This window comes from Colossoma macropomum, unplaced genomic scaffold (genome assembly GCF_904425465.1).
Source record: "Colossoma macropomum unplaced genomic scaffold, Colossoma_macropomum, whole genome shotgun sequence".
NCBI classification, from domain to species: Eukaryota; Metazoa; Chordata; class Actinopteri; order Characiformes; family Serrasalmidae; genus Colossoma; species Colossoma macropomum.
Genome location: NW_023494787.1, coordinates 31,052,009 through 31,077,747, shown reverse-complemented (window position 1 = coordinate 31,077,747; position 25,739 = coordinate 31,052,009). Strand labels below are relative to the sequence as shown.

The following is a 25,739-nucleotide window of genomic DNA, read 5'->3' as shown; positions in this document are numbered from 1 at the left end:
TTTCTTAAAACCAGCAATATTATGAGTATTTTAATATTTAGCACCAAGACAGTAGCAGCAGATCCTGGGCTTGAAATAGTTACAATTTATGAGGGCAGTGGATTAGACAATGTTTCATGCTCTTATCTGTTCTTCTTTTAAACTGCATATGGATGCATTACTTGGCTTCTCAGGCTATGACATAGTGACCTGGATAAAACAGGGTCTAATTCCAGATGTGTGAAACCAGGACCAGGACTGAGAACCTGTCACTTACACAAACTACATCATCAACTAAATAATCATTGCCACCATGATGAGTCTGTACGATTAGTCAAAGTCAACTTTATTCTACCTTCTTAGCTGCATTCCGCTCCACAGGGTCCCTAAGCAGCACCGTTGTATTCCTACCACGCTTGAGCACAGGGTGTCAGTTAATGGAACAGCAGTTGATAAATACCTTAATTTGGGACGTCCTGCAGCATCATAATCAAAGACGAATCTTCAAGAGATATGCAATGACTAAAAGGCAGTGAGAAGCAGTCTATTCTAAATACAACCCTGTTGCCAAAAAAGTTGGGACGCTGTGAAAAATGTAAATAAAAACAAAATGCAATGATGTGCAAATCATTTAAACCCCATATTTCATTGAAACTGCTTCAAAGACAACACATCAGATGTTGAAACTGAGGAATTTTATTGTTCTTTGAAAAATATATGCCCATTTTGAATTTGATGCCAGCAACACGTTCCAAAAAAGTTGGGACGAGGGCAACAAAAGGCTGGTAAAGTTGTGTAATGCTAAAAGAAACACCTGGTGTTTGACAATAGGTCAATAACATGATTGGGTATAAAAAGAGCATCCTAGAGAGGCTGAGTCTTTCAGAAGTAAAGATGAGGAGGAATTCATCGCTCTGTGAAAGACTGCACAGGAAAATAGTGCAACAATTCAAGAATAACATTTCTCAATATAAAATAGCAAAGAACTTTTGCTTTTCATCATCTACGGTACATAATAACATTAAACGATTCAGAAAATCTGGAGAAATCTCTGTACATGAGGGACAAGGCCAGGCCAGTATTTGCTGATGGTGATCTTTGGGACCTCAGACGGCACTGCATTAAAAACAGACACGATTCTGTAGTGGAAATCACTGCATGGGCTCAGGAACACTTCTGAAAACCACTGTCTGTGAAAACAATTAATCACTGCATCCACAAATGCTAATTAAAACTCTTAAATGCAAAGAAGAAACCATATATAAACAGGATCCAGGAATGCTGCCACCTTCTCTGAGACCAAGCTCATTTAAAATGGACTGAGGGGAAGTGGAAAAGTGTCCTGTGGTCCGATGAATCAACATTTGAAATTCTTTTTGGAAATCATGAACACTGTGTCCTCTGGGCTAAAGACCACTCAGCTTGTTATCAGTGCACAGTTCAAAATCCAGTATTCATGATGGTGTAGGGGTGCATTAGTGCACATGGCATGGGTGACATGCACATCTGTGAAGGCACCATTAATGCTAGGGGTGCGGGAAAAAATCGATTCTTAGATGCATCGCGATGCGGACGTGCACGATTCTGAATCGATTCATTCAATGTCAAAAATCGATTTTCTAAATATTTAATTTATAACGTAATGTTGACGGAACGCAAATCAAATCGTGAGGTGCCTAGAGATTCCCACCCCTAATTAATGCTAAATGATATATAAATGTTTTGGCACATATGCTGCCATCCAGATGACGTCTTTTTCAGGGAAGCCCTTGCTTATTTCAGCAAGACAATGCCAAACCACATTCTGCATGTATTACAGCAGCATTGCTCTGTATTAAAAGACTCTGGGCGCTAAACTGGCCTGCCTGCAGTCCAGACCTGTCACCACTGAAACCATTTGGTGCATTATTAAATTAAAAATATGCCAAAGGAGACCCCGAAATGTTGAGCAGCCAAAATCCTATGTTAAGCAAAAATGGGAAAACATTTTACTTTCAAAACTACAGCAGTTGCTCTCCTCAGTTCCCAAATGCTTACAGAGTGTTGTTAAAACAAGAGATGATGAAACACAGTGGTAAACATGCCCCCGTCACAGCTTTTTTGGAATGTGTTGTCGGCATCAAATTCAAAATGGGCATATATTTAATCAAGTTTCAACTTGATTGACTTCAGCTTCAATTTGATTTCTTGTCTTTGTGCTATTTCCAATGAAATATAGGGTTTAAATGATTTGCACATCGTTGAATTTTGTTTTTATTTACATTTTGCACAGCGTCCCAACTTTTTTGGAAATGGGGTTGTATTAAATAACTGATTAATCAACTGACTAATTTAATTGATTGCCTGAAACTGAAAATCTCTCTTTCGCACCACTGGTGTGTTTTTACGTAAAAAGGTTAACAGCTTTGACGTGTTGAAGCTCAGGGAAACACAGGAGGATGAGGGAGACCGTCATCATGCCTGCAGCACAACAACACAGACTTAAACATCACATTTCCAAAGTAATACTTTCAAACTACTGACTGAATGAGTGAGTGAATGAATGGTGTCTTTCCAAATGTGCTTTGAATGGGTACTAATATAATCATCTGCATATTTTAAATTAGAAATACAGGAATGTCTTCTATTTGCTTCCATATAATTTTGGATTAGAGCTTGTACCCTCATATTGCGGAAAGTCACAGTTCTAGCCTATTTTAAATTTTTACAGTTTGTTAGTGAAGGAAGGTCTGAATACAACCAAGTAGGTGTCAAAATTGTAACTTCACAAAAATTCTAATTGAGGCAGCATATGAAAAATATAAACATTAAGGTTACAAAGCTTAAATGGTGACTTTAGCTTATTCATATGAAATTTGATGAAATTGCTCATAATTTTATGATTGCTGAGACTTTTTTCAGGAGAATAAGATGTGTACAAAGTTACTGCAGCATTAGTGCTTGTTTAGGGGTATCACACAACTTACAAGTGGCCATGCAAGACATGACATGGATCACCTATAAAACACAACTAATGTATCTATTTGTCATATTTTTGAAACTTGTGAAATTAATAGAAGTTGTAAAACTTTGTAGGTGTTATGTAATTAGATTAAACTGTCTTATAATGTTTAACCAATTCAATCTGAAAGTGATATAATGCAAGGCTGTATACGAAACTGCAAAATAATGCCGATTTAACATAATTCAAATATTTCAAAATAGACACAGCAGTGTAGTTTTCAAAACCCTTACAACTAGTTGATTTTTGAATCGCTGTTAGAAGAAAAAGAAAATACAAGAATATTCACAGCATGAAGTCTTCAAGACCGAGACTGAAAACGGCTGCTGGAGGGTGAAGGAGCCTCGATGACTTACAGCTTCCACTGAATTCAGATCTTAAATCGAGGGTTAAGAAGAAGAGCAGGTTTACAACATACTGGAAGGAAATTGGGTCAAATATCAGATTCTCATGTTCGGTCTGAAGAGCTAACGGTTTGATTTTTAAGGTGTGTTTGATGAAGGAAAATACAAAACGTGCAGAGATCGAGAGAGACTGCTGTAGGACAAGGTTGCCGATAGATGGCGCTCATGTTTCAAGAACCTGAAAAGAAGTAACTGTAGGACGTGGCAGGTCTAAAAAACTTTCCTGGACCATCGTTTTTTCGAAGGTGGCTCGTTGGTCTAGGGGTATGATTCTCGCTTAGGGTGCGAGAGGTCCCGGGTTCAAATCCCGGACGAGCCCAAATTTTAATACAAAAAGCATATTTCAGTTACTGTAACAACATCGGAATGGAAAACCTGGATTCCTTCAACATTTCCTGCAACATCAGCTCTCAAGTGTTTTGAACTGTATTCTTTCAACTGGACAGGTGCCAGTATTGCATAGGCTAAAAATGTCAAGTAAGGCATTTACATGTTCTGTGCAAGAAGATGGACCAACACACAACATCTTAACATTGGTCCAGTTCACTGTTTCTTAAACCACTGTTAGTCAACAAGCCTACAGCATCACAATTTGTGTTCATAACACATAACTGATGTACACACTGATTTTCAGACTTCGGGACACATTTACTAACAGCTCTCACCATGTGGCCATGAGGGACTGGGGTGTGCTCATCATGAAGACAGATCTTGCTGCTTACTGGAACATTTTGTCAGAGCAGTACATCATCTGGGTATTTTTGTCGTGCTGGAGAAATTTATGTTGGTCACATACTGCGTACCACTTACTACTTTTGGACACACTCACTACAGGAGCAGTACGCAGTACTTACAGGCTCGAATGCAGCCTCTGTGTTTTGGTAGAGGCCAATCGACATGAATACCTCAGTTTTTTGTTTGTTTTTTTTTCATTAAAAGAGTTAAACTTAAATCTAAATCTTTCAACTTCACAAAAATCAAAAAGATCTTTTAAAAAACAAAAATGCAAAAAAGGCGATTTGAAATATAGGGCTTAGGGTTTGGGACAGCCACCTCCCAGTAGAAAGTACCCTAAAAATGTGGATTTTGTACATATTTAGCTCATTACTATCTCAAATAGTGCTTGTAAATTACTAATGTCTAAATACTTAATTGATTTTTAAATAGTTTTACAGTGGAACAGCAGTTTTAACTAATTTGGTAAAATGGTCCATCATTGCTGCCTAAACAAAACACTGTATCTCATTTTTTGTTATTTTTACCAGTCACTATTTTAGAGATACAAAGTAGTCGCAACAACGACTATATATATATATATATATATGTGTGTGTGTGTGTGTGTGTGTGTGTGCGTGCGCGTGTGCTGCTGTCAGTGCCAGCTCTGCCTATTAAGCAACATAAGCGGCTGCTTAGGGCCCAGCGGTCACCAAGGGACCCCCTAACAATGTCTGGATTATTATTGTACTATGATCTTTTATTGCGGGTGGTGGAGCATGTGCCCCTTTGTCCCTCAGTGACTAATAATTCAATGCAAAAACGGTGCTAAAATGATGTGGATCAAATTTTAACAAATGCATCATTAATAACTTGCCCATGTCTTTGACAAACTGCTCTCAAACACCGTTTGTTTTCTTGGCCTTCTAATCACTGCTAAGCAACCATATCTATCTGCGATTGGCTCAGTCAAATCTTCAGTTGAGCCAATGCACCAAATTTGAATGTAAAAGTTTAGATATGGTGATGAAATGTGCCTTTAGCGATTGTGGGGTTCTAGGCAAAAGACAAGAATGGGCCCCTTGATACACATTTTTATATTAGTTCTGGGCTCCTGAGTGGCACAACTGTCTACACTGCAAGAAAAATGAAATCATCTAGTCAATATGTCTAATACTTCTCAGTCAACATTGAAATTACTGTACATAATCACTTCAGTCACAAATAAAAGCTATATTTCAGAATAGGTCATTTAACATCAGCACATGCAGGTGTGGAGAGCAATTCTTGCCAAATTGAAAAGCAATCACTACAGTAGAAAACATGAAATGCACTGCACACATAACATTACTTTTCCATAGTGACAAGCAGAATAAGTGCCAAAACGAAAAGCCTCTGTTATATAGTTTTCTTGCCGCTTGACCTCTTTTTTGTACTTCAAATATATTTAACTCATTAAAATGCAACAGTGAAATTCCATTCCCAAAAAAATGGAAAAAAAAGAAAGAAAAATCAAATATAAACCACAAAATAGAACATCTGTGGGATAAACCGTTCCAACTCTAAGCACAGGGCCGCCGCCACTTTTCACGGTACTGTGGTGACGCCCCACTACTTTTTGGGTTCAGGATGCGCACATAAAAACCTCCACTTTCCCTAAACTTTTCTTTAGTTCAGTTTTGACATACGAAACTCCACCCGCATTCAGGCAGCACCAAACAACTGAACCGCACTAATTCTCGGGGGAATTCAACACCACAACACGCTTTTTTCCCCCTACATGTTTTCTCTGTACTGTCTGCACAACCTGCTGCTTTAGCATTTCACTCGTTACGTGTGTGAGTGTTTGTTCATTGATCAGAGGTTTACAGGGATGCAAGCGCTCGTTCTTGCACTGCGAGCTGCTGTAAATAATGAAAGACAAGCAATAAAATAATAATATGTGTTTGATTACGGATTGTGAAGCAAATTTTTGGTCAAGCATGAGGATTTAATCGGTTAAATTTAAATTGGTATTCACAAAAACGATAAGCGTCTCTGTTTTCTGTTTTACGGTTTTCATGGTGGTGAATGTGAGAGTAACAGAGCGCCTGCATCCCTGCAAAACTTCTGATCAATAAACAAACACCCACGTGTGTAATTTAGTTCACTTTAGCCTTTGCAGTCCATCATTCGAACCAAAGAAAAAGGGTGAAATATCACATAATCAAATGGTGGTGCGTCTTTAGAAAATGAACTGGGTATGAAAACAGCCTGATGTTCTTCAGAGATGTTTTGTAGCAAATCAATACTCAAGTAAAAGTATTGATATTTAAAAATAATGAAGTAAAAGTACCTTCCCCAAAACAACTTGAGCAGAAATAAAAAGGAAAAAAATCTACTTAAGTAGTGAATACTGCAGTGGAACTTCTTAGAACATCCAGCATTTATCAGCATAGGAACTGAAGACTGCGCAGCTCTGTTCTTCTCTTTTTGGGATTTTTTTGGTCTAAAATACAGAAGCTCCAAAGTCAGATGTATGACCAATCACAAAGCAGTACAAGTATTAAAACACACTGAAATTAAACACAAAAAAGGAAAAAGATTCTTTTACTCACTTTAATAGAAGTAATATGATTTGAAAATACTCAGGAGAGTAAAAATCCATGATCATTTTACTGAAGTACATGTACTTGAGTAAATGTAAGCAGTTACTACGCACCTCAGAATAGGTTTATAAAGACGTCATTAGCATGACATAAAAGGCCATGACATTAGTCAGTGGCCTAATTGCATCGCGTCACTCAGCCAGCTGCTTATTTTTTTTTTAAACAATGTGTTTTGCCCCACCACTTTTGGAGGTGTGGCGCCACCCCTGTCTAAGCATATTTGTAGCTGATGATAAGTTTGCAGCCGAAAGAGAATTGTAACATTATTATTATTATTATTATTATTATTATTATTATTATTATCATTATTATTATTATTATTATTATTATTATTATTATACGTGGAACGGCAGGCGAGCAAACAGCTCATAGCTCAGAGCAACACAGTTCATTATCATAAAGCAAGCCAAAGAATAAAAAGGGACATCACAGATCATGTAACATCTTTTACATTTGTATTAATATCCACTGTTAACAGCAGATATTATTATAATAACGACAGTCACGTTTTTAGAACATATTCTGTTTAACCATCAGGTTCTTATCTCTGATTTCCTCTAATATTTCAGCTAATGAACAGATCGACTCAGGTAAAGCCTGACAAGTACGATAATTTGAATTCTACGTCAGATGAAGGAAAATACAACCTTTTGTAAAGCATAGAGTCTCAAAAACTGAGAATGGGAACCACTGCTGTAGGATAATGGAGCCTCGACTTACAGAGCTTTAGTCACCGATAGATGGCGCCCAAGTCACAGGAATCTGAAAAATCTGAGGACAGGTCAATGTAGGACGTGGCAGTTCCGGAAATGTTCTGGTGAACGCTTAACTGTAGATGGCTCGTTGGTCTAGGGGTATGATTCTCGCTTTGGGTGCGAGAGGTCCCGGGTTCAAATCCCGGACGAGCCCAGGTTTTAACTCCAAAAGCTACTACTTAATGCTTCCACACACCGGAACAGCTGTTTATAAACCGAGGAGCCAAAGCGTTATGTTCACCCGTCTAATACGCTGTTGGTCCTCCAAAAACTGCTCCGACCTGCCAAAGCATGGACTCTACAGGATCTCTGAAGGTGCCCTGTGGCATCTAGCACCATGATGTTAGAAGCAGATCCTTTAAGAAAGGTTAACAGCTTTGACCTCTGTGTTTGTTCCGTGTGAAGCTCAGGGAAACACAGGAGGATGAGGGAGACAGTCATCATGCGTACAGCACAACAACACAGACTCAAATATCACACTGGCACCTTTGAATGGGTACTACTATATCTTTAAGAGTTTTAGAAATTAAACTTCAACCTTCAGCTCATTAAAATCTACCAGAGCTTAATTTAAGCTATATTTCACTAAGATGGCTCATCTGCATATTTTAAATGAGAAATACAGGAGCTTCATCTATTAGCTTCTGTATGAATGAATACAACCAGTTAGGTGTCAAAGTTGCAAATTCATAAAATGCAAAACATAGGCAACATATGAAAAATATAAACATTAAAGTTACAAAAGTTAAATGGTGAGTTTAGCTCATTTATATTAAATCTGATGAAATCTCTCATCATTTTATGATTCCTGAGACTTTTTGTTCAGGAGTATAAGACGTGTACAAAGTTACTACAGCATTAGTGCTTGTTTAGGGGTATCACACAACTTACAAGTGGCCATGCAAGACATGACATGGATCACCTATAAAGCACAACTAATATATCTATTTGTCATATTTATGAAACTTGTGAAATTAATAGAAGTTGTAATCTTTGTAAAGTGTTATGTAATTAGATTAAACTGTCTTATAATGTTTAACAAAATGCTGAAAAAAAGCTGAAATTGATACAATGCAAGACTGTATACGAAACTGCAAAATAATTCAGACATGACATAGTTCAAATATATAATATCAAAATAGAGACAGCAATGTAGGTTTTAAAACTTTTACAACTAGTTGATTCTTGAATCGCTGTTAGAAGTAAAAGAAAACACAAGAACATGCAGGGCATGGAGTCTTCAAGACTGAGACTGAAAACGGCCTCGATGACTTGCAGCTTCCACTGAATTCAGATCTTAAATCAAGGATTAAGAAGAAGAGCAGGTTTACAACATACTGGAAGGAAATTGGGTCAAACATCAGATTCTCATGTTCGGTCTGAAGAGCTAACGGTTTGATTTTTAAGGTGTGTTTGATGAAGGAAAATACAAAACGTGCAGAGATCGAGAAAGACTGCTGTAGGACAAGGTTGCCGATAGATGGCGCTCATGTTTCAAGAACCTGAAAAGAAGTAACTGTAGGACGTGGCAGGGCTAAAAAACTTTCCTGGACCATCGTTTTTTCGAAGGTGGCTCGTTGGTCTAGGGGTATGATTCTCGCTTAGGGTGCGAGAGGTCCCGGGTTCAAATCCCGGACGAGCCCAAATTTTAATACAAAAAGCATATTTCAGTTACTGTAACAACATCGGAATGGAAAACCTGGATTCCTTCAACATCTCCTGCAACATCAGCTCTCAAGTGTTTTGAACTGTATTCTTTCAACTGGACAGGTGCCAATATTGCATAGGCTAAAAAGGTCCAGTAAGGCATTTACATGTTCTGTGCAAGAAGATGGACCAACATACATCTTAACATTGGTCCAGTTCACTGTTTCTTAAACCACTGTTAGTCAACAAGCCTACAGCATCACAATTTGTGTTCACAACTTCACAAAGTGGAAAAGAAAAGGACCTTTATATTTTGCTTTATATTCTGTATTTCTACTGGTCAGACCAGTAGAAATGGTCCAAAATGGTTAAAAAAGAAAAAAAAAATGTTACATTAACTTACACAGAAAGTTTAAATGATTTTTCCATCTCCTGTAAACTTTCATTTGTATTTTTGTATTTTTATGTACAACCCCATTTCCAAAAAAGTTGGGACGCTGTGTAGAATGTAAATATGATGCAATGATGTGCAAATCATGTAAACCATATTTTTAAAGAAAAACACTACAAAGACAACATTTCTGAAAACTTTATTGTTTTTTGAAAAATGTATGCCCATTTTGAAATTGATGCCAACAACACGTTTCCGAAAAAGTTGGGACAGGGGCATGTATACCACTGTGTTTCTTCTTTTAACAACACTCTGTAAGTGTTTGGGAACTGAAGAGACCAATTGCTGTAGTTTTGAAAGTTAAATGTTTTCCTATTCTTGTTTGATACAGGATTTTAGCAGCTCAACAGTTCGGGATCTCCTTTGTCGTATTTTTCATTTCATAATGCGCCAAGTGTTATCAGTGGTGACAGGTCTGGACTGCAGGCAGGCCAGCTTAGCACCAGGACTCTTTTAATACGGAGCAATGCTGTTGTAATACATGCAGAATGTGGTTTGGCACTGTCTCGTTGAAATAAGCAAGGCCTTCCCTGAAAAAGATGTCGTCTGGATGGCAGCATATGTTGCTAAAACATGTATATATCATTCAGCATTAATGGTGCCTTCACAGATGTGCACGTCACCCATGCCATGTTCTCTAATGCACACCTATACCATCATGAATAGTGGCTTTTGAATCATGAATACTGTGCACTGATAACAAGCTGAGGGGTCTTTAGCCCAGAGGACACAGTGTCCATGATTTCCAAAAAGAATTTTAAATGTTGATTCATCAGACCACAGGACACTTTTCCACTTCCTCTCAGTACATTTTAAATGAGCTCGGGCCCAGAGAAGGTGGCAGCATTCCTGGATCCTGTTTATATATGGTTTCTTCTTCGCGTTTTAGAGTTTTAACTTGCATTTGTGGATGAAGCGACAAACTGTTTTCAAAGACAGTGGTTTTCAGAAGTGTTTCTGAGCCCATGCAGTGATTTCCAATACAGAATCATGTCTGTTTTTAATGCAGTGCCGTCTGAGGGCCCAAAGATCACAGCCAGCAAATACTGGTTTTTGGCCTTGTCCTGTGCATACAGAGATTTCTCCAGATTTAATGTTATTATGTATTATAGATGATGAAAAGCAAAAGTTCTTTGCTATTTTAGGTTGAGAAATGTTATTCTTGAATTGTTGCACTATTTGCCCGTGCAGTCTTTCACAGAGTGGTGAATTCCTCCTCATCTTTACTTATGAAAGACTCAGCCTCTCTGGGGTGCTTTTTTTATACCCAATCATATTACTGACCTGTTGCCAATTAACCACCAAATGTTTTTTTTTAGCATTACACAACTTTACCTCCCCCTTTGTTGCCCCCGTCCCAACTTTTTTGGAATGTGTTGTTGGCATCAAATTCAAAATGGGCATATATTTTTCAAAAAACAATAAAATTTCTCAGTTTCAATATTTGATTTGTTGTCTTTGTACTATTTTCAATGAAAAATAGGGTTTAAATTATTTGCACATCATTGCACTTTGTTTTATTTACATTTTACATTTTGCACAACGTCCCAACTTGGAAATGTGGTTGTATAGGAAGAATAGGTAACAATCTTAATCCTCCGCCTGAAGATCCACTGCCTGACACTCTTTCAACTATTTCCTGCTCCAACACACTTGATCCAGCTCATCAAGATGATTATTTAATTCTACATGAGCTGGATCAGATTTAGAGGGCAGTGGATTAGACAATGTTTAAAACTGTCTAATAATTCAGGGTTGTAATTTTAAGGACTTGCAAAAGATAATAATAATAATAAGAAGATGAAAAAGAAGAAGAAGAAACAAACAAAAAAGAACTTAATGAGCTGTGCTCAACTGACAAATTCACAAACTGATCTACACTGATGCAGAGGAGGCACTGATAGATGGAGACAGTGAGTGCAGCTTTTTTCACCATTGAAGGTACCACCCAAGTGACAAGGGCCCCACCCCATTGACAGTTCAGCACCCTTTTTTCTGACAATGTATGTTTTGTTATTGGTGCTGTGACATTTATGTGATTGCAAAGACCAGAAAAATACAACTTACTTGTGATGCTGGACGGAGGAGTCTGACCTCATGGGGTCAACCAGGAAGAGAGCTGTATTTGTTGTATTTTTCTAGTCTGACTATTTTAAATGAAAAATACAGGAGCTTCTTTTATTAGCTTCTGTATGATTTTGGATTAGAGCCTTTACCCTCATACTGAGGAAAGTCACAGGTCTAGCCTATTTTTAATTTTTATAGTTATTTTAAAGCCATTTTCCCCTGTTAGTGAAGTAAGGTCTGAATACAACTACTTAGGAGCCAAAGTTGCAAAAATTATAAAAAAAAAAAAAATTATATGAAAGCTAAAAATGTCAAGGTTACAAAAGTGAAAAGGTGAGTTTAGCTCACTGATGAAATCTCTCATCTCTTTATGATTCCTGAGACTTTTTCAGGAGTATAAGATGTGTACAAAGTTACTGCAGCATTAGTGCTTGTATAGTGGTATCACACAACTCACAAGTGGTCATGCAAGACATGACATGGATCACCTATAAAACACCAATTAATACAGGGGTGTCAAACTCTCAACAGGCCATATTGAAAAATATCAACAAATCTGTGGGCCAGAGAATGACCTTCTTCATCTCTGCCACTTTCCAGTGTTTTGTCTTGTTACGGTACTTAATGTGGTATTCTTTCATTACAGTCACACCCAGGGCTGTAACTAGGGTCAAAGTTTTAGTGAGGCCCATATTGCAGAAATGTGACCTACGTCTCATAGAGAATAAAATAACTGCAGAATATTAGTATTAAACCAACCATAAGTTTCTTTAGGGTTTTTTTCATTGCTTTTTTCACCTATCCATAAATATTATGCACCTTTTCCTTTCATTTGTTCCTTCCCCATTCCTCCATTCTTCCATAAACTGCTATTACTCTTCCATAAACTGATTTGACTCCAGTTACCCTGTTTAAGTTTATTTGATTAATCATTTAACAAATAATCATTTATTTAGATGTATATTTTCAGCTGAAAATATGTGTTGAAACCTACACTAAACCAAGTAGTTTCAAATTAATTGTTTTAAATTGATTTTCTCATGTACCTCTGTCTCTTTCTCTCTCTCTCTACATGGCCCTTTTGCATCTCTGTCCTCACTGATTACTGAAAAAGCCCACATTAAACATGCGTTATCAAAGGCTGTCTCTACCAAACCCCAGATAACGGGAAAGGCAGCTACTTACACAGGTAATGAGAGAGAATACAGTCTAGTGTAGCTGCTAATTTCTTTAAAAAGTTAGCTACGTGATGCTATACCACCAATATGTAGGTTAACAGTGAACTTTCTCATGCCATCTGTAGTTTGTAATGTGTGGGAAATAAAATACAGCTTCTATTTCTCATCTAATCACTATATAGCCGACTACGGAGCTTGTAGCCTAAACTGAGCAGCTACTGGAGCTAAACTAAAGCATGCTGACTTAGCCAGGAATGTAACGAACAGTCCAAACAAAATTGAAATACAGGGTTTGCGTTTTAAAACCTTAATGTGTTAATTGCGCTCATGAACTCATTAGCTAGCCACATTTTACCATAGCAATGTTATATGTTAGCCTATAGCATGTGTGCATACCTGAACATCTCAATAAGTCAAATTACTCTGGTTCTCCGGGCAGCGTAGCGTCTCCTACAGAGATAAACGGAGAGGGCAGTAGAGTCTATGGCTGAGCCACAGCAGTTCTGAGGTCAGCTGTGAACCTCTCGCTGCTCATTGGGTAGATACGTCCCTTTTTTACACACTGAACTTCAAAACCCTTCAGAAACTTCCGAGGACTTCAGAGTCCCAACGGTAGTCACCAACATGACGGGCGCTAATTACGGAAGCAATTGCGAAAAGCGACGGTTGCTAAGCGATTATTATAGTTTTGAAGAAAATAAGGCGGAGCTTGGCAGATTTTGATTGGCCATAATAGAGTGACAGAGCTCACAGAAAACAAATAAAATTTCACTTAAAAATGACGCATAATAAATTCTGTCACCATAGACCTCTGTAGTCGTGCGTCATTCTGTAGTCCTCATTATGCCCATAGATATACATATCTAAATGCCGCGTTGCCGGTTGTTCTCTATGTGAGGCGATACGTCTGCGCGTCCGCCATGTTGGAGCGGTCAGGATCCGATTATTAACAAATTTACTTGTATTGAGAGACGATGAGTCTCAGGATTAAATCGGCCACAGTTTTCACCAGATTTGTTTTGTTGTAATCCTCAGACATAATTTAATCTAGGCTGCACAGACTGCTCTCGGTAGCTTTTATTTCTTCAATAACTGATCGGGCTAATTAGCCGTCCAGACCAGCAGGAAAGAATTCAGTCTGCACCTGACGTGAGTTCAGCGCGAGCTCCGGTAAAAACACAATCAGCAAATCCATCAGTGTGTGAATCACTTCTCATCTTAATACACAGAAGGACGATGCTAAAGTTGGCTTCCTGTTCGCCAGCTTCTTGTTCGAGTTTTCCCGTTCCAGCTTAAATGTTGCAGAGGTCACTTTCTGGTGCCTGAAGCTGCACCATTTAAGGTGGAACGGGAAAATTCGAACAAGAAGCTGCAAAATAAGAAGTTAGCTTCAGGTTCGTGTAAGGTGCTAACGTTAATCTATTAAGAATATCTATACGGATTAAGGAGTGCTATAACTACAAAGCATTAACCATCATTGTAAATAAATAACTACTATCTACTTTCTGAGAGCTAAATACTTGAAATAGTATAATTTTGGACAGTATCTTTCTTAAACCTCCGCTCTGTAACGGTTCTGAATGCAGTCCATCAGCGATGTTGATCGCCCTAAAATGGCGGCACCGTTGACGTGCCTGGCTGGACCCAACGCGGCATCTAGGTATGTATATCTATGGTTATGCCCATATTAGGAACTCCGGGTCTAAGCGCCATCTCTATGGCCAGAATAAATAAGGGTTTCGAAAAATCGCCTCTATCGCCCCCTGTGTTAAATAAAAATGTTCAGCACCCGATACGTTTTGTCCTGTGTACATTTTTCTCCAGAATACCACTGGATCATCCGAATTACCAGGTCGTTAAAGAGCTGTAATACTAATATTGCTACATGGGAGCTAAAGCTACTGCGTATCAATTTGATGACGCTACCTTATCTTATCGAAATGTTCTACTGTAGCGCATAATTATGGGTATACCCGTAAATAAAACCTCTAGGTAGGAAATTTTGATAGGCTAAAACTCCTTATCAAAAATACTACCCGTGTTAAAACTACGAGGTTGAATTAATCTTTTTTCGCAGCTTCTTGTTTGAATATTCCCGGTCCACCTTAAATGGTGCAGCTGCTCTGACTAGCTATCACAAACATTATAAAACGAGACAAAATACTGACCTGTCGATTCTGTGAAACAGCAAAAATAAGTCAATGTTACTCTGTTAAGCGGAAATAGTGAAACCTCATATCAACCCTCAATGAAGCTGAAGTCAATCCTAATAATTATCCTAATCCTAATAATTATTTTAATGCTGGTAACTTTTTTCTGATGACATTTTCTCAGGACAATCGCCAGCTGCTTGTTTGAATTTCCCCGTTCCACCTGGTAATGGTAAAAGTCGAACAAAAAGCTGGCGATTGTCCTGAGAAAATGTCATCAGAAAAAAGTTACCAGCATTAAAATAATTATTAGGATACTAAGATAGCCGAAATCAGTTTATCAGGGGGTGATAACCTGTTTAAGGAGACTGCCAGTCTAATGACGTGAATTCAGTGCGCAGTAGCAATATTATTAATATTAGCTTACATGTAGCAATATTCATATTTCAACTCTTTAACGACCTCGCAATTCGGAGGATCCAGTGGTATTCGACAGAAGAATGTTCAGGACAAAACGTATCGGGTTCTGAACAGTTTTATTTAACACAGGGGGCGATAGAGGCGATTTTTCAAAAACCCTACTCATTCTGGCCATAGAGAAATGGAGCTTAGACCCGGAGTTCCTAATATGGGCATAAAAGCATGGCGCCGACTACACAATGACAACACGACTACAGTGGTCTATTTGGGTGGGTCTGTGACACCGTGGCTGCGCCCCTGAGTAGATTACGGTATTGTCATAACGGCGCTGTTTCTACGTTTAATCTCATGAACGGAGAAAAGTGAAAAAAAATTCCTTCTGAAACTACCGAAGTCCGGACCTCGGTGTCCTCATAGCTAGTTACGGCCATGGCTACACCATCTCCCCAAATGAGACAGAGACAGGCAGGTTTATCCTTATTGGAAGTACAAAGGTATTTGAGTGCGCACCTGTTTCTAAATCCCCAGCGTTCACTATCCACTTTTCACTTTTAGCGAACAGGTGTTTTTTAGCTGTGTGTTTATATTGGTTGGACTGCTGCTGGGCACAGCTAGTGCGTTTGATGATCTGACTGGTGTGGTGGATTTGTGGTGTAGCCGCTGTTTTATAGATTGTTGGTGGGGGAACGAGAGTTGGAGCGGACATCATGTTGCACAGCATGCTGGGGGTTGTAGTGTGACACATTGTGAATATGCGCTAATATTAAAAGAAAGTGAAAATAAGTTCGGGGGGCCAAATAGGATCGCGCTACGGGCCTTGTGTTAGAGACATGAAAATTATTGGATCTATTTGTCATATTATTGAAACTAGTGAAATGAACAGAAGTTGTAAAACTTTGTAGGTGTTATGTAATTAGATTAAACTGCCTTATAATGTTTAACAAATTCAAACTGAAAGTGATATAATGCAAAACTGTCATTCAAACTGCAAAATAATTCAGAATTAACATAATTCCAATATGTTAAAATGTAGTTTTCAAAACTTTTACAACTAGTTGATTCTTGAATCGCTGTTAGAAGTAAAAGAAAATACAAGAATATTCACAGCATGGAGTCTTCAAGACCGAGACTGAAAACGGCTGCTGGAGGGTGAAGGAGCCTCGATGACTTACAGCTTCCATTGAATTCAGATCTTAAATCAAGGATTAAGAAGAAGAGCAGGTTTACAACATACTGGAAGGAAATTGGGTCAAACATCAGATTCTCATGTTCGGTCTGAAGAGCTAACGGTTTGATTTTTAAGGTGTGTTTAATGAAGGAAAATACAAAACGTGCAGAGATCGAGAGAGACTGCTGTAGGACAAGGTTGCCGATAGATGGCGCTCATGTTTCAAGAACCTGAAAAGAAGTAACTGTAGGACGTGGCAGGGCTAAAAAACTTTACTGGACCATCGTTTTTTCGAAGGTGGCTCGTTGGTCTAGGGGTATGATTCTCGCTTAGGGTGCGAGAGGTCCCGGGTTCAAATCCCGGACGAGCCCAAATTTTAATACAAAAAGCATATTTCAGTTACTGTAACAACATTGGAATGGAAAACCTGGATTCCTTCAACATCTCCTGCAACATCAGCTCTCAAGTGTTTTGAACTGTATTCTTTCAACTGGACAGGTGCCAATATTGCATAGGTTAAAAAGGTCAAGTAAGGCATTTACATGTTCTGTGCAAGAAGAATGACCAACGCACATCTTAACATTGGTCCAGTTCACTGTTTCTTAAACCACTGTTAGTCAACAAGCCTACAGCATCACAATTTGTGTTCATAACTGTGGAAAAGAAAAGGAGAAAAGTAGAGTGAAGAGAGAAGAAGAGAAAGTGTGCTCAAAATGACTAATTCAGCAAGAGAACAACAGGTCAGTCAGAAAAATAATAATAGTCCCAGTTTAACTGCATAGAAAAGGAAATGATTCTTGATTCAGGTGCAAGAGGTCCCCAGTTCAGATAGCAGACTTTTATATTTTGCTTTTGGAACAAAATTTTGTATCTCCATTTTGGTCAGACCAAAAGAAATGGTCCAAAATGATAAAGAAAAAAAAAACGTTACATTAACTTACACACAAAGTTAAGAATGTTTTCCTGTAAAGTTACTTTTTTGGAGGTTTTGTCACAATGTTGCTGTCGATGTGGATGATTCTACCAAACTATAGAATTTTTAACTGACTTGGATTTTAGACTAAACTCTTTTTGCTTTGAGTGACTCTATATCATGATTATGTGTATTTTACTAAAAATACAGGTTAAACATTCTATTCTGTCACTACTTCATTGCAGGAAATATGTTTTTCAGTAGAGACAATTCTTAATGTTACACACTGATTTTCAGAGTTCAGGACACCTTTACTAGCAGCTCTAACCATGTGGCCATAATGTACAGGGATGCAGTCTCACTTCCTGCTCTAAAATGCAGGGGTGTGGCTAAAATAAGGCTCTGCCCACAGGAAACTCTCTGTGTTTAAAATAGCACACTGTGTGCTGTGTACTGCACGCAACGACAAAGGCTGCGTACAATGCTGCAGGACAGGGCGAGTCTACGCTTCTACATTTATATTTTGGTCATGAGACGGGCCTGTGTAACTTTTAAAAGACACCACATGCAATGACAGAGGAAATGATGTTTTTTTCTCTCCATCTCCAAAGCTAAAACTTAACTTTGCAGTTTCCAAACACACCTGTTTTTCTCTGTTTTCAAGCCATTTCATTTTTATGACATTCATAGTTGACTAATAAGCATCATGAATGACTCCACACAGGAGCAGATTGTTCAGCTGAGACCAACTTTGCAAAGCTACTTTTTAACCACATTACCTCTACAGGAAGTTAGCATAAGTTTGTTAATGAGATGAAGTAAGCAAATCCACCTCAAGAGCAGCAGAGAAAGCAGATGGGGCTTCAGCATTACACTGAGTGCAGCAGCATTTGGAAACATTTTGTTCATTGAGCTGTTATTAATGTATAGTTATTAAAAATATTCAGGTGGTTACATCAGTACGACCTCCTGGAACAGCTGCATTGCATTTTAAGATGGAGTATATCATGAAGTCAGAGCTTAAGGTCTGAATATTTCATTGTTTTTTAAATAGTTTTTTACAGTCAGACGGCAGTTTGAACAAATTGATAAAACGGTCCATCATCACTGTCAAAACAAACCACTTTATCCCAATTTTTGTTATTTTTACCAGTTACTATTTTAGAGATAAAAAGTTGTCGCAACAATGACAATATATATCTATGTGTGCGTGTGCGTGTGCTGCTGTCAGTGCCTGCTCTGCCTATTAAGCGACATAAGCAGCTACTTAGGGCCCCGCGGTCACCAAGGGGCCCCCTAACAATCATTAATAACTTCTTCAGTTCAGTCAGTGCACCAAATATAAATGTAAAAGTGCAGATATGGTGATAAAAAAAGTGCCTTTAGTCATTGTGGGGCCTTAGGCAAAAGACAGGAATAGGTCCCCTTTATATACATTTTTTAATTAGTTGTGTTTTTGGGCTCTTGAATGGCACAACTGACTACACTGCAAAAAATGAAATCATCTATGAAACGTGTCTAATACTTCTCAATCTCAAAATTATTTAACTTATTTGTGCACATGATTTACTTCAAAGTAAATTAAGTGGAATGATCTTATTTTATTGGCAGATAATTTTGCTTGTTTTAAGAAATACACTTGAAACAAGCTAAATTATCTGTCAGTTTAGTAATCCCCTACATTGAAATTATTGAAGATAATCAACTCACTCACAAATAACAGCTATATTTCAGAACGGGTCATTTAGCATCAGCACATGCAGGTATGAAGAGCAGTTCGTGCCAAATTGAAAAGCAAATAGGAAACAGTAGAAAAAACATGAAATGCACTGCACACATGACAGTTCTTTTCCATGGTGACATGCAGAAAAAGTGCCAAAATGAAAAGCAAAACCTCTGTTACGTTGTTTTCTTTCTCTCTCTTTTTTGCACTTCAAATGTATGTACCTCATTGAAATGCGACAGTGAAATGCAATGCACACACAAGATTGCATTTCAACAGGAACATGCAAGTCTATGTAGTCTAAGGTAGACTACATTGATTTAACATTGTTTTAAGTACTCCGTGGTGGAAATCAATATAGCAACGCATTTATTAGGTTTCAAGGTGAATTTTATTCAATTGTGACATAAATTCAGCATTTCATTTTTAAAATGCAAATCCTCATGTATTATTTTCTAAGTGACGTTAAAACAGTGTATCAGAGGGGTTGTTTGTCAAAATAGCTCATATTCTGCATGTCACTATGGAAAAGTAATGTCATGTATGCATTGCATTTCACGTTTTTCCACTGTAGTGATTGCCTTTCAATTTGGCATGAATTCTTTTCCATAAACAGTATATCTAATGTGTATTTTCATGTGGCCCTTGACTCATGGGGGCCCTAGGTGGCTGCCTACCCTTGCCAAGTTCAAAGAGCATCCCTGCATAGAAGCTTAAACTTTCTTTTGTAGCCAAGATGGAGAATAATGAGGGAGAAGAATTAAACTAAAACAGTGCTGTTTATTAAGGGTGAACAATGCACAACTGGAGAAATCAGGCTGGCCCTCAGTGAACATACTTACAACCTACTGCAGAGCAATGCAGTGTAACGAGCTAATAGGAAGTGGAATGTGACGTTTAATGCAACAACAAATAAGCAAATTGTAAAGTACTTGAAGATCTTCTCAGATCTTCTAGGCATATCTTAGCTGGATCAGGTGTGTCTGAGCAGGGAATTTATAATTACTATTAAAGACAAAGTGCCATTTCTTCTCATCACAGTGCAGACAGACAATACATACATACAATCTATGCAAACACTATTCTGCACAATACACAATAACTACACAACTATACAAACATTAAGCACAGGACAGTAGAGATTAGACATTGAACAAAGGGGTGGGGGGAAAACAGACCCCGCCCACAGCAGCAATAATAGTTGTGCATTTATTATTATCAGTGCATTATTAATTCACATCTTCAGCTAATTAATCTTTGCCGTTATGGTCTGATTTAGTGATTTAATAGTAAAACGTGCAGGACCATGTTGTGAATATGTGATTTTAACAATACAGCATAATCTAATCGGTCAACTGCATCGTGATCTAAGTCTAGGAAATTTAATAATTTACAAATCCAGTGAAAAAAGCTCAGTGCTATTTTGAGGCTTTTCATTCCCCGACTCAAACTTTACTCTTTCTTCCAGCACCTTCTCATTTCAACTCCCATTGGACTGTGAATTCTTAGCTTACTGGGTGGAATCTGGCCTCATGGGGTCAACGGGAACAGAACCTTTGGAGTTCTATTAACCAGTAACAAGATTGCAAATTTCTGCCCTGTTGAAAAAAATCACAGAAACCATTACAAGTTTCTGCTGGTTCTTGGTGTCCAGCAGTCACGGTGTTTTCTTGATAGGTTGGTATTACAGTGTAAAGGATTCTAATGGTTTAACAGGTGTTCTGATTCCAGATGCATTTGATGGTTTCCTGATGGGATCTAAAGGTGTAATACAGGAAACTAGGGTGGTCGACCATCAGATTCTTACTTCAGTTTTTCTCTGAAAATATCAGCTAATGAACAGATCGGCTCTTCCAGAGTCTGATTATCAAGGAAAATACAAAGTGCAATGAGTCATTTTACAGAGCTTTTAGTCACCGATAGATGGCGCCATGTTACAAGATGTAGAGATGGTACAATGTAAAACGTGGCAGTTCTGAAAAACTTTTATGGGAGTTGTAGCTGTATGGATGGCTCGTTGGTCTAGGGGTATGATTCTCGCTTAGGGTGCGAGAGGTCCCGGGTTCAAATCCCGGACGAGCCCTGATTTTACTTCCAAAAGTCTGACCATCAATCAAAGACTCACTTCATGGTCTCCTGTAACATAAACTGTCAAGTGCTCTTAAGGACCCGCTACCTTGGACAGTGTTAACAAACCTCTGCTCCAACACAACTGGTCCAGCTCATCATATACCTCAGCATACCAAACTAACTTAAATCAATGGGATAACAGCAGGTATGTTGTCCCTTGGACTATGTTGGCAATGGTGCCATCTCCTCCTGCTCTGAGCTTCACCTTTACAAGGTGTTGGATTGCTTTACAAATTTCACACTCAGTTTGTTCCCACCCTAATAAATCTACTTTCCCATCAGGATTTACCCTACAATCTCTCATGGTTGTCCCCAGACGTTCTTATTGCAAGATCACATCTGAGATTATGGGTCTCCAGGAGCACTATTAAGAAACACATTCTTTATTACATACTCAGTGGAGTTTATTACATGTTAGAGTTTGTTATTACATACTCAATGGAGTGGAATATGTTATTACATCATGAAACAATCTTGTAGCTAAGCAGAGGCTTAGACATCAAACAGAGGAAAAGATAAACTATGAACAGTAATATTATCTAGTAACGGTAAAAAAGCTGGGTTCAATTCCCCAGTGTGCCTGTAATTTTGTCCAAATGGTGCCTTAAGCCTTGAGGTCTTCCTCCAAGTCCACACTTTAACAAACAAGTGGATATAAGCCTATAACAAGATTGCTCCCTAGTTAAATTTATAACAACACTTTATAAAAACATGAATAGAATATAAAAAATAATAGATTTTCAACATACCTTGCAGCCTCCAAGTTTATTTCAGTCAGCATGTATCTTGTCCTCATTGCACACAATCTTCCAAGCTCATCTGAGGGTCACTGCACATGCTAACAGGGTTGCACAGAAAATGTGGGACACAGGTTAAAACTACTTTTTTGTTAAATTAAATAAATTCATTTTTAATATTAAATTGCTTGGAAAGTAACTAAATAACATTGTAATTACAGCTTAATATATTTCAAATATTTTAAATACATTTCATGGAGAGGTTTAATGTCAGTGAAGTGGAACAGCTGAAAGTCACCATATAAGAGCTGGATACAGAGACTTTATGTGTTTTTGTGATCATTTAAATGCTAAGTTCAGTAGTTTTATTTTAGTTTAAAGTGCAGATCCCTCCATTAAAAAACTTAATTGGTAATTGGTAACGGTTATGGCTCATAAATTGATCTCTATTCATGGAAAGTGCCAGAGGATTTTCATCACCCACCTACCTGTCAGTACTAGACTTGCAGGCAGAACAGAAAATGGGTCAGTTCTCACTTTCACACCTTACTTTCTATTTTCTCCCAAAAATATCAGCCAATGAAGAACTCAACCTGATAAATAACTTGTGAATTTGAATCAGGAATGTTAGATGAAAGAAAAGACAAAAAGCAGGTGTGCATGACTGAGATTGTGAGCGACTGTTGTAGTTTTACAGAGCTTTTTGTCACCGATAGATGGAGCCATGTTACAGGAATGCATGAAAAGAGGTCAGAAACAGGTCAATGTAAAACGTGGCAATTCTGAAAACTTTTACTTGATATATATTTGTCGGGTGGCTCGTTGGTCTAGGGGTATGATTCTTGCTTAGGGTGCAAGAGATCCTGGGTTCAAATGAGCCCTGATTTTACCTCTTAAAGCCTGGCCATCAGTGAGCATACACCAGCTACAGCAACAGAGAACTGGGAAAGAATTCATTTCCATGTCTGCAAGTCAACTATAACTATGTCAGCTATGAAGCACTCATGAGAACTACTGCCTGCTACAGCACAGTGGATCTCCAGGCAGGAGCATAGCTAGAGCCTTTAGAACGGGGTGGCCAGATAAGACCCAGAGATTTTATTGGGGTGACACTCTGCTACGAATAAAGCTAAATAAGATAGCATAACTGTATTAAAATGACATGCATTGAAAAAAGTGTTGCATTTGTTTTTCTCTGTACATAAGTAAATATCCATAATTTCCATATGAATAAATCAACACAGTTTTTGCCACAAGTAAACTGAAAAACAAAGGACTCAGTGCACATTTACTTGCCTGTTCAGTCTGCAAATTAGCCTATCACAGTAAGATTTGCTCATCCCTACAGACTCATAACTGATTGGCAACTATCCTGATTTTCACCATAAAACGTGACTGATGCTTTGTTGATGACGGCAGACCTTCTTACTTTTCATAATTAAGGTGGCTAAAAGGGGGGCCATGCTTCCACTGCTGCTTTAAATGCTTTAACAAAAAAAACAACAACAAAAAAAAAAACATCTCAGTGCAACAGCTCAATTGCAGCCCACACAAGCGAGATGGCAAGGTTTCAAAAGAGACAGGATCTTATGGGTCTCAGTGCTAAATAAATAAATAAATAAATAAATAAATAAATAAATAAATAAAAATAACAATAATAATAATAATAATAATAATAGATCCCCCCACATGGAAATTACTTTCATTTTTTGAATAAATGACATTGTAATTTGCTTGTTTATTCACTATTATTATGTCTTAAGCAGTTTGATGCTCTCAAGGTATGCCAGTCGGCCCACTAGCATCTAATGTTAATCTAAATCTAAATGTAATTCACCTGTTAGATGACCTATTTAAAAATAACAAACATTGAATATGTCACATGATTATGAACATTGCAGGTTGTGAAGGATCCGTTTCAAAATGGTCACCATGGATAAGATGCATTATGAATATTAGGGATGCATGGTTACTGGTATCAGGTATCGGGCCTATACCGCGCTCACTTTCTTGTACTCATGAAAATTCACCGATACTAACTATCCGATACCTGCTGACAGCGTGTGAAATAAGCCGAGTGTAGCAGCTGCGCAAACGAACAAATACACTGAAGGAGGCTCTGCTCTCACAGAGAAGTGTCAATGACTCTATGATATGGCATCAAATCCAATTAAAAAAATTGTAAATGAGGAAAACCTCTCTCAAGAGTTACTCGCGCGGAAGGAGACGCACTCTCGCGCAAGGAAAATCAGCCTGACACTCCACTGTTCCTTCTGCTCGCTATGGAGCTTCTGCTCACGCAAGAGCTTCATTGATTTTTGATAGTGGTGGGCGGGTCCCCGCGAAGGGGACAGGCGCATGCCACATACATCTTTGTGAATGTTCAGCAGCCATTCTCTGCCTGTCTGAAACCTAGTAACATTATTTTAGGAACTCCTCTTCTTTGAACAGGATCCATTCTAACTCCATGTCCCCAACCTCCGCCGTTACATAAGAAAAGTTTTCCTGGAGTTGGGAGTTAAAATCATTCCGAACAGGGGCCTCTGACAGTCATTCCCAACACACCCTCACTATTCACTTGGGTCTACCAGCTCTCACTGCCAGTCTTCCCTGCCATCTGATCCAACTCACCATCACATGGTGATTGGTTGACAGCTCAGCACCTCTCTTCACTCGAACACCTTGTGTTTCATGGATCATCCATGACTAGCACAGAAGTCTAATTACAATTCACCATTCAGGCTTAGATCAAGCAGGCCATTCTTCCCAATCACACCACCCAGGTTTCCCACTCATTGCCAACATGAGTATTGAAGTCTCCCAGCAAGACTATGGGGTCGGAAGGCTGCATATTGTTTACATATATATATATATATACATATATATATATATATATATATATATATATATATATATATATATATATATATGAGTGGTTATGGTTCACTCTTAAAAAAAGATGGTTCTTCCAGGTTTCGTTAGTAAAGACAGAACCATGAACACTCAAAGAACCATGTTTAAATGCTTAAAGGGTTCTTTGCATGGTGAAAAGTGTTGTATGTGATTCTTTATAAAACCTTTTTTTAAATGATTCTATATAGCACCTAAAAGGGTTCTTCTATTGCTACAATGTCAAGCTTGTAACAGTAGAAGAACCATTTTGGTGCTATATAGAACCTTACTAGAGAACCCTTAAAGAACCATCGTTTTAAGAGTGTAAAAAACAAAATCCTCTAAATAGGCACATTGACAATGTCCCTTGCAGTTGTAATGTAGTTTTAACAGTCTAACCAGACAATACTACATTGGAAAAACTACTGTTTTAGAAAAATCTGCATTGACTATGGTGAGCTGTAGCCTCAGTGTACAATGGTTTGCATGTTTTTAATGAAACCATTAGAGAGAGACTGTTTATAATAATATGAAAACTCTAAAATAGAGCTCTAAAACAGAAAGGAAAGGAAAAGGAATTTTTCATATTCGTGACTATTTCAAATTCGTGTCATTCCTGGGTGTGCAGTAATGGTAAAAGAAATGTGGAGAGTAGGACGCACTAGGACACTGGAAACGATTAGGAGACATACAACAGTCCGTGTGTCCAAACTGTATCCTATGTGTTACCAGTCACCGACGGAGGGCGCCCAAGTGACAGGT

General features: G+C 38.1%; 5 non-coding genes across 5 annotated transcripts; all 5 read left to right on the top strand.

Moving 5' to 3' along the window:
• The first annotated feature begins 3,631 nt into the window (after positions 1-3,631).
• On the top strand, positions 3,632-3,703 carry trnap-agg. Its single transcript has one exon. It is a non-coding gene; the product is annotated as a tRNA-Pro (tRNA).
• A 3,880-nt stretch (positions 3,704-7,583) lies between these two features.
• trnap-ugg lies at positions 7,584-7,655 on the top strand. Its single transcript has one exon. It is a non-coding gene; the product is annotated as a tRNA-Pro (tRNA).
• A 1,417-nt stretch (positions 7,656-9,072) lies between these two features.
• trnap-agg lies at positions 9,073-9,144 on the top strand. The gene has a single exon. It is a non-coding gene; the product is annotated as a tRNA-Pro (tRNA).
• Positions 9,145-16,881: 7,737 nt separating this feature from the next.
• trnap-agg lies at positions 16,882-16,953 on the top strand. Its single transcript has one exon. It is a non-coding gene; the product is annotated as a tRNA-Pro (tRNA).
• A 4,276-nt stretch (positions 16,954-21,229) lies between these two features.
• On the top strand, positions 21,230-21,301 carry trnap-agg. The gene has a single exon. It is a non-coding gene; the product is annotated as a tRNA-Pro (tRNA).
• Positions 21,302-25,739: the final 4,438 nt, after the last annotated feature.